Genomic DNA, 7,155 nt, shown 5'->3' on the forward strand with positions numbered 1-7,155 from the left:
GCCCCCCGCAGGCGGTAGCCCCAGATTGGCAGCTGCTTCTGGGTCTCCGCGCCTCGCGAGACCCCAGGGAGGTGGGTGGGGAATTGTTTCACTCGTTCACTTACGACGCGCTCGAATACCTGTCTCAGGTGTTCAGATACCTGTCTTCAGGGACTCGCCCAAGAAACAGCCTGAACTCAAAGTTTGGCCGCCCCGACCCCCTGCTCAGCGCTCCTCTGGGAGCTTGAGATTTGTTCTGTGAAGATTTCATTATTAGGAATAATGCCCAACGTTTATTGAGCCACGCACTGCCCCAGGCTCGACCTACTTTCACTGTTTTTCTTCAACGGTTTTATCGAGATATAATTCCCGTCAATTTAAATATATTGGGTTATAAAGCTCACCCTTTTAAAAGTGTACAACTTGATTGATGATCCTTAGGATATTTACAAAGTTGTACAGCCATCACCATAATCTAATTTAGAATATTTTAATTATTATTAAATAATCATTTTATTAGGGGCTCATACAACTCATCACAATCTGTACATACGTCATTTGTGTCCAGCACATCAGTACATTCTCACAACACCCACTTTCCACTTGAGCCCTTGGTGTCAGCTCATTTTTTCCCCTCCCTTCCCGCTCCCCTTCCCCCCCCCAACCCCTGATAATTTACAAATCATTATTTTATCGTGTCTTACCCCATCCAACGTCTCCCTCACCCACTTCTCCACTGTCCGTCCCCCAGGGAGGAGGCCATATGCAGACCTTGTCATCTGTTCCCCCTTTCATTTAGAATATTTTTAATGTCCCCCAGAGAAACGCCATAGTCGTTCCATCTTTTAGCTGCTATGAACATTCAGACACAAGTTTGTGTGTGGACATATTTTCATTTCTCTTGGGCAGATCCCACCCAGGAAGTGGAATTACTAGCTCATTCCTTAACCGTTTTAAGCTTTTCAGAAAAATGGCAAACCGCTTTCCAAATTGGTTGCATCCTGCAAACTTTTAGTAATAGATACATAGCACCATTGATAGACCTATTTACAGTTAGAGAGACTGAGATGCTAGAAAATGAGTCAGTTGTGTAAGGTCTAGACCTACTAGCTTGTGGTAGAGTCAGGACTTGAATCTAGTTCTTACCAACAGCTCACACTGGGAGAAAAACAAGGAAACCCATTGCCGTTGAATCATTTCTGACTCATAGTGACATAGCACAGGGTTTCTGGGACTAAATTTGTATGGGAGCAAACAACCTCGTCTTTCTTCCGAGGGGCAGCTGGTGGGTTTGAACCACTGCCCAATGCCACCAGAGCTCCTTTATATGAGCCGAACATATCTACATGGCCTTTAGCCTCAGTAGTGGACTTCTGACCCCAGGGAATGTTACTTCTTGGAGCCATACTGGCCTCTAATTTGAGTCTAGTTGTTTATGGCTTACAAATTGTAAACACGTTGTCATCTGATGCTTCCCTTGCCTGTCCAGAAGGCAGGCCCAGAAAGGAGGAAAAGATTAGAAGGACCAGGCCTGCCCTGTGGGGCCTAGAACAGGCTACTAAGGGGCTCAAGGCAAGGTCCTGGCAGGGGCTTACGTTCTGAGTGATCTCACTTGATGCTCCGTGGCCAACATTCTTCTTTTAAAAAATCTATAGAGACATATTTATTGAGTCTTAAACAGGACTGAGACAAATCGTCAGTCAGCACAAGGCCATAAATGGTGTCCAAGGATTCAGAGAAACACAGAGGCCCTGACATTCTTCACTGTGCAGGCTTCACATTCCCGTGGGTTTCTGGTTGGGAGTGGTGATGGGGTGGGGGGTGGTTCTGTAACCGGGAGTGGGATGTGGGTGAGGCTATTTTGGTTTTAAACCCAGTCTGGGAGGACATTCCTCCTTCCCAGAAGCTCCAGATGTGTTGGGATCTGAGCCCCAGCTCCCAGGAGAAATTTCTGGTCTTCTCTCTCTGGCTGGAGCACAGTGAGACAGCGCCCGTGGGGTGGGAGGAAGAAAGGGGGAAAGCCTGACGCGCCTGGAGCAGGTGTGAATGATGACACAAAGCTTAGCGCATAGTATGCCATCGAGTCCGTTCTGACTCATAGAGACTGTGACTAGGTAATTCTAGTCTTAGGGCCCTCTCTCAAGCCAGGCTCTCACACAGATCTGTAAGGGATGTTCACCCCTGTAGTGTGTTGGCTGGGAGTGAGGACAGGGGCAGGTTAGAACATCCAGCATGGCTGATGTTTCTCAAGTTCCGGTCTCACTGTTCCAGCTTCTAATAACCTCAGGCTACCCAGGCTTCAAATCTGTTGGCCATGTGACCTTGAGCAAGTCACTTTCCCCCAGAGCCAAATGGAAATACTTCCTGGGAGTTGTTCCGGGCCTTCGGTGTCATGACATGTGCAAAGTGCCTGGCACACGGAGGCACCCAGTCTAAGGTAGGCAGGGCATCCGCATCAGCAGGTTGCAAAACACTGCTAAGTGCCTATTCTCCTGTTTCTGCAACGGCAGCCAGGGAGTCACCAAATTCAATCAAAGGCAATGGCTTGGGACACTTCATTTCATGGTTGTGCCCCTCAGTAACTAGGCCTTCTTGTACAAAATTGCTTCCTCTGTTTTCTCTGCTGGAAAATAATAAAAACAACATATACAAGCACCAGCACTGTAAGATGATCAATGCATGCTTTTCTTCAGACCCCAGAGCTTAACTTATTTCCCATATGTTTTTTTTAACTTAAGAGTAGAGCCAGACATCACCCTGGGGCACTGGGGACAGAATCTTGGCCTGAGATAGCTTACATTCCAGTGCCAGGAGCACAGGACCAAGTATAGAACATCTGTCAGGCAGTGTGAAGAATAAAGCATAACATCTATACTATACCCTACTGTGTTAGTCTGCGTACTTTAAAGAAATAAACCCACAGAAACTCATGTATAAGAGTTTTATATAAAGATTAAGTGTGCATCAAGAAAACATCCCCACCCAGTGCTGCCCAAGCCCACAAGTCCAACATTAATCCATTAACCCGTAAGTCCAACACCAATCCACACAGTCCTCCTCCATCTCACAAAACACACACTATGACGCCAACTGCAGGAGGAAAGCCGAGTCAGTGAATGTGTAAACATCTCAGCACTGGCAGGGGTCTCCACGCAAGGCTGCTCCAGTACCCAGGGCTGCATCGGGATAGGTCCATGCGGCTTCTCCTTGGGGATGTCTTGCAGGAAGTGAGCCTTGCAAGCTGAAGCTGGGAAGTGCTAAGGCAGCTGCACCCTGGTGCGACCATCACAAAGCAAGAAGAAGGTGAGGCTCACTGAGCCATTTCTCTCTCCACTCTTCAATTGACCCCTCATGTGTTTATTGGCCAGGTTGTTGGCACAATAAACTAACTCACCTACAAAGAAAGTTCTGGGAGTGGGGAGGTTAACCTGAGACCTGATGGACATGAGGGGACCCCTACTACTCCTGCAGCCACCGTGGGGAGCTGGGAGAAGGGTGTAAGGGGTGCAGGAGAGCTAGTGCAAAGTCCTTGGAGAAGCAGGTTCAGAGGATGGTGTGGTTAGCACAGAATGAGGAGAGGAAGGCGTGAAGGAGAAGAAAGATTGTCCGAAGAATCATGATTCAGCAGAGTACAAATTAATCGGTTGTAGGCAATGCTGGGAAACACCCTTGAAGAGGAGAGATGCTAGCTACGGCAGGGCTATAGCAATGTGTCACTCTCCTGGAGTCTCATCTTGCTGGGAGTCATTCCAGAACAGCTGGACTTGAGCTGCTCGCAGGGTCCCGGTGCGGTGCGTGTCTACCTCCTGGATGCAGGAACGCGCAGCTTGCAAATACTCAAGAAATTTGCGTTGGCCCCAGCGGGTCACAGAAGCCACAGCCTTCCCCTTAGTGAGAAGAGCAGGGCCCAGGCACCGCAGACAGCCTGCTGATGGACAGCCGGCAGCCTTAGAAGAGCAGAGAACGACAGGTGGATGCAGCCCAGCACTGAGGGTTACCAATAAGCATACTGAAATCCATGTCACAGACAGGCTCACTCACAGCGGCCCTATGGTAGGAACTGCGCCCATGGGTTTCCAAGGAGTATGAGCCAGAATGTTTTATCTCCAGCGCTTGGTGCATTTCTTTTTCCTTCCTCATCCATCTTCCTTCCTGGGGTGGCGCCGCATCAAGTTAGAAACTGTCATGGCAGCAGCTCCAGGACTACCCTTCCTCATCCTCACAGGGCAAGACAACCCTGCAGGTGGCTACCGCTCAGTGTCAAGGCTGTATTGCTCTCACGTGCCATTGGTTTAAACTAGGGCCATGCGCATCCCTAATTAAACCACAACTCAGGAATGAAGCTTCGATGATTGGCTTACCTGAATGAAGCTCAAGACCAGCACCTTCTCGTACTGCTTCGTTGGTGGTAGGGCTCAGTATACTTGGAAATGTTCATTTAAATACTTTTCTAAAATCGAGCCATGCAGAATAGCTACAGGCAAATCCCAAAATGAACTGCGTAGTCATAATTTCGAACTCCTAAAAACCATATTATATATGAGCTGTATGGTATGCATTTCAGCCGTTTTGATTTTTGAATTACAGGAATAAATCACCTAATACCTTGTAGGGATTGTGATCATTACAGCTCACAGCGTGTTTCCACTCAAATACATTTCACTGGACATACTATTATGTCATTTTGAAAACTGAATTGTCATCCGAGTGATCCCTGCTGGGCTGTTACGTGTTCCAGCAGCAAGTGGAACTGAATGGAAGCTTCTTCAACGTCTAGGACTCCTGGAGTCTTCTTCCTGCAACTTTGGGAGCATCAAGTCCAGCCCGGTTTTTCCAGAGCACCCTCCCCCCACCTGTATCCAAACATACGAGGAGTATTTCTCCCCATTTCTATCAGTCTGGTGGAGCGGTGGCCAGTGTGGTCACCAGGCATGAGTGAGTGACTCTGGCCTCCTAGAGCCCATTGGGCTATGTGACCATGGATAGTCCACATCAACTAGAAATGTGGCTGTGGCAGTTACATAATCTGTCAATTTGAGCAAAGGGGTGGAGTCTAGCCTGTCAATTAGGTCAGCCTGATCCCTCTTTGTGGGCATGGCCTTATCCGGAGGATTCTGGGAATTCCTGTCTTCCTGCCTGGAGGTGGGACACACTCTCTCTGCGAAACATTCCTGTTGCAACTACCCACATGGAGCCACCCTGATGACAGCTGGAGCCCTGGATCTGGAGGAGCCATGCAGAGACCCACACCAGGGCTGAGATGCTTCTACCGCCACCGGATCCACCACTGTCCTGTGATCTTCCTGCATTCGGCATCATTGCATGTGCTGTGTGAGTCTAAAGAGGAATTTTTGTACTAGTATTTGGCATATGGGCGAATATCAGACTTCAGAATTTGATTTGGACTGAGCTGGGGCTTTTTTAAATAGAAAATTTCTCTTTTATATAAAGCTCTTTCTTATACACGAGTCTCCCTGGATTTGTTTCTCTAGCCTACCTGGACTAACAGAGTGGCCAATATTGGTCAGGAGGTACCGAGAAAACTGGAAAAGCTCATCAGTGTGAGCAGCTTTGTAACAGACAAGGAATTACCCACACACTTAAAGGCCCTAAGCAGGAAATGCAGAGTGCTTGCTGGACCGCATGCTGGGCCTGTGGCCACTAGTGGTCACAAGGCAGCTCAGTCAATGGGCCTTCTGCAACAGAACGAGCCCAGACAGATGTTCATTCAGGAGCTCTGGGAAACTGGGTCTGTTCCCCACAGAGCGCGGCTCAATGGAGCCATTCACTCACATTCTGCCCAGCAGCATTCCTGGCTTCAGCTCACAACCTCTCCTCACAGAGGCCCATCCAGGCTCTGCCCCCGGCCTCCCAACCATGACCTACCGCCCACCTTCAAGTCAGTCTGAGGGAGAAAGGAGAGCTTGGACTGGAGGACTCATCTAGGCTTTTTAACTCTTCTTTTAAAGAGCCCCCGATGGGGGGACAGGGGTAGTGTGTGGGTGGAGGGCGGGCAGGGAGGTGGTGGGGAAGGGAGTCTTTTGGTTCGCAATAGGCTCGCCTGAAGCCTCCAAGCCTCAGAAAACACTTCAGAATGCCCCCTTTCAGCCTTGGGCCCTATGGAATGAGGGCCAAGAGACAATAGCAGGCAGGGTTAAAATGGATACCCATCAACCAAATTAACCCCAGGAACCATGTGAGGCCTGCAGAGGGGCCACCTGCTGATCCCTTGGTGTGAGTGCTGAGGTCTGGCGACACTCTCAGGGAAGCTGGAGATCCAAAAGGAGTCAGCTAACCGGAGGGTGAACACATGAGCACTGCTTCAGATGCCTCAGCAGGAGCCACTACCGACAGGCTCCCCCTCCCTCCCTCCTAACACCCACAATGGCACCTGTCCACCTGTGATCGTGTAATGTCAAAAATACCAGCCAGTGTTTGACCCTTATAAGGGGGCACAGATGGTGGCAAGGGCTTTGCACATCCTCTTTGCATCTTCTTACTCTGTGACTCACCATCTCGGTATCTGTTTACTCAAGAGGAATACTCATGAGTAGTACGAGTTAAAACTGGTAAGATAAAGTGCTTAAGATGGCTTACAAACATGAGTGTTTAGTGAGTTAAATTTGGCACAACACACCTTATTAAAAAAAGTTGTAAAGAAACCTCGATGTGCTGTGTGCACACCAGGTAGGCCGCCTGCCCCAGGGCACAGAGCCATCAGGGGATGGCCTAGTCATCCACCGATGCCACCAGTGCCCACTCAGCAAGGACTGGTTCATGGTCCCATTTTGTGGCACGGAGGAAGGGGAAAAAAGAGCTAATACCAAGTGCTCAAGTAGAAAATGTTTTGGAATTGATGGCAACATGTACAAATATGTTTGATACAACTGATGTACAGAATGTTATAAGAGCCCTCAATAAAATAATAAAAAGGAAAAACAGGCCTGTCTGCATAGGACAAGCTGGATGAACAATCGAGGAGAAAACAAGGGGACTGACAGTTCCGAGGGGACATGGGAGAGGGGCAGAGTTGTTAACAAACCCAGGGACAAGGGAACTACAAGCGATCCAAATTGGTGGGAGGTAGGTGTGGGAGACCTGGTAGGGCAGGATCAAGGGGAATGTTAACAAAGAGGAAGTGCTGAAATCCTGGTGGGGACTGAGCATGATAGTGGG

The sequence above is a fragment of the Echinops telfairi genome, unplaced genomic scaffold (assembly GCF_000313985.2).
Source record: "Echinops telfairi isolate 266 unplaced genomic scaffold, ASM31398v2 ScPeMD7_29;HRSCAF=101, whole genome shotgun sequence".
Taxonomy (NCBI): domain Eukaryota; kingdom Metazoa; phylum Chordata; class Mammalia; order Afrosoricida; family Tenrecidae; genus Echinops; species Echinops telfairi.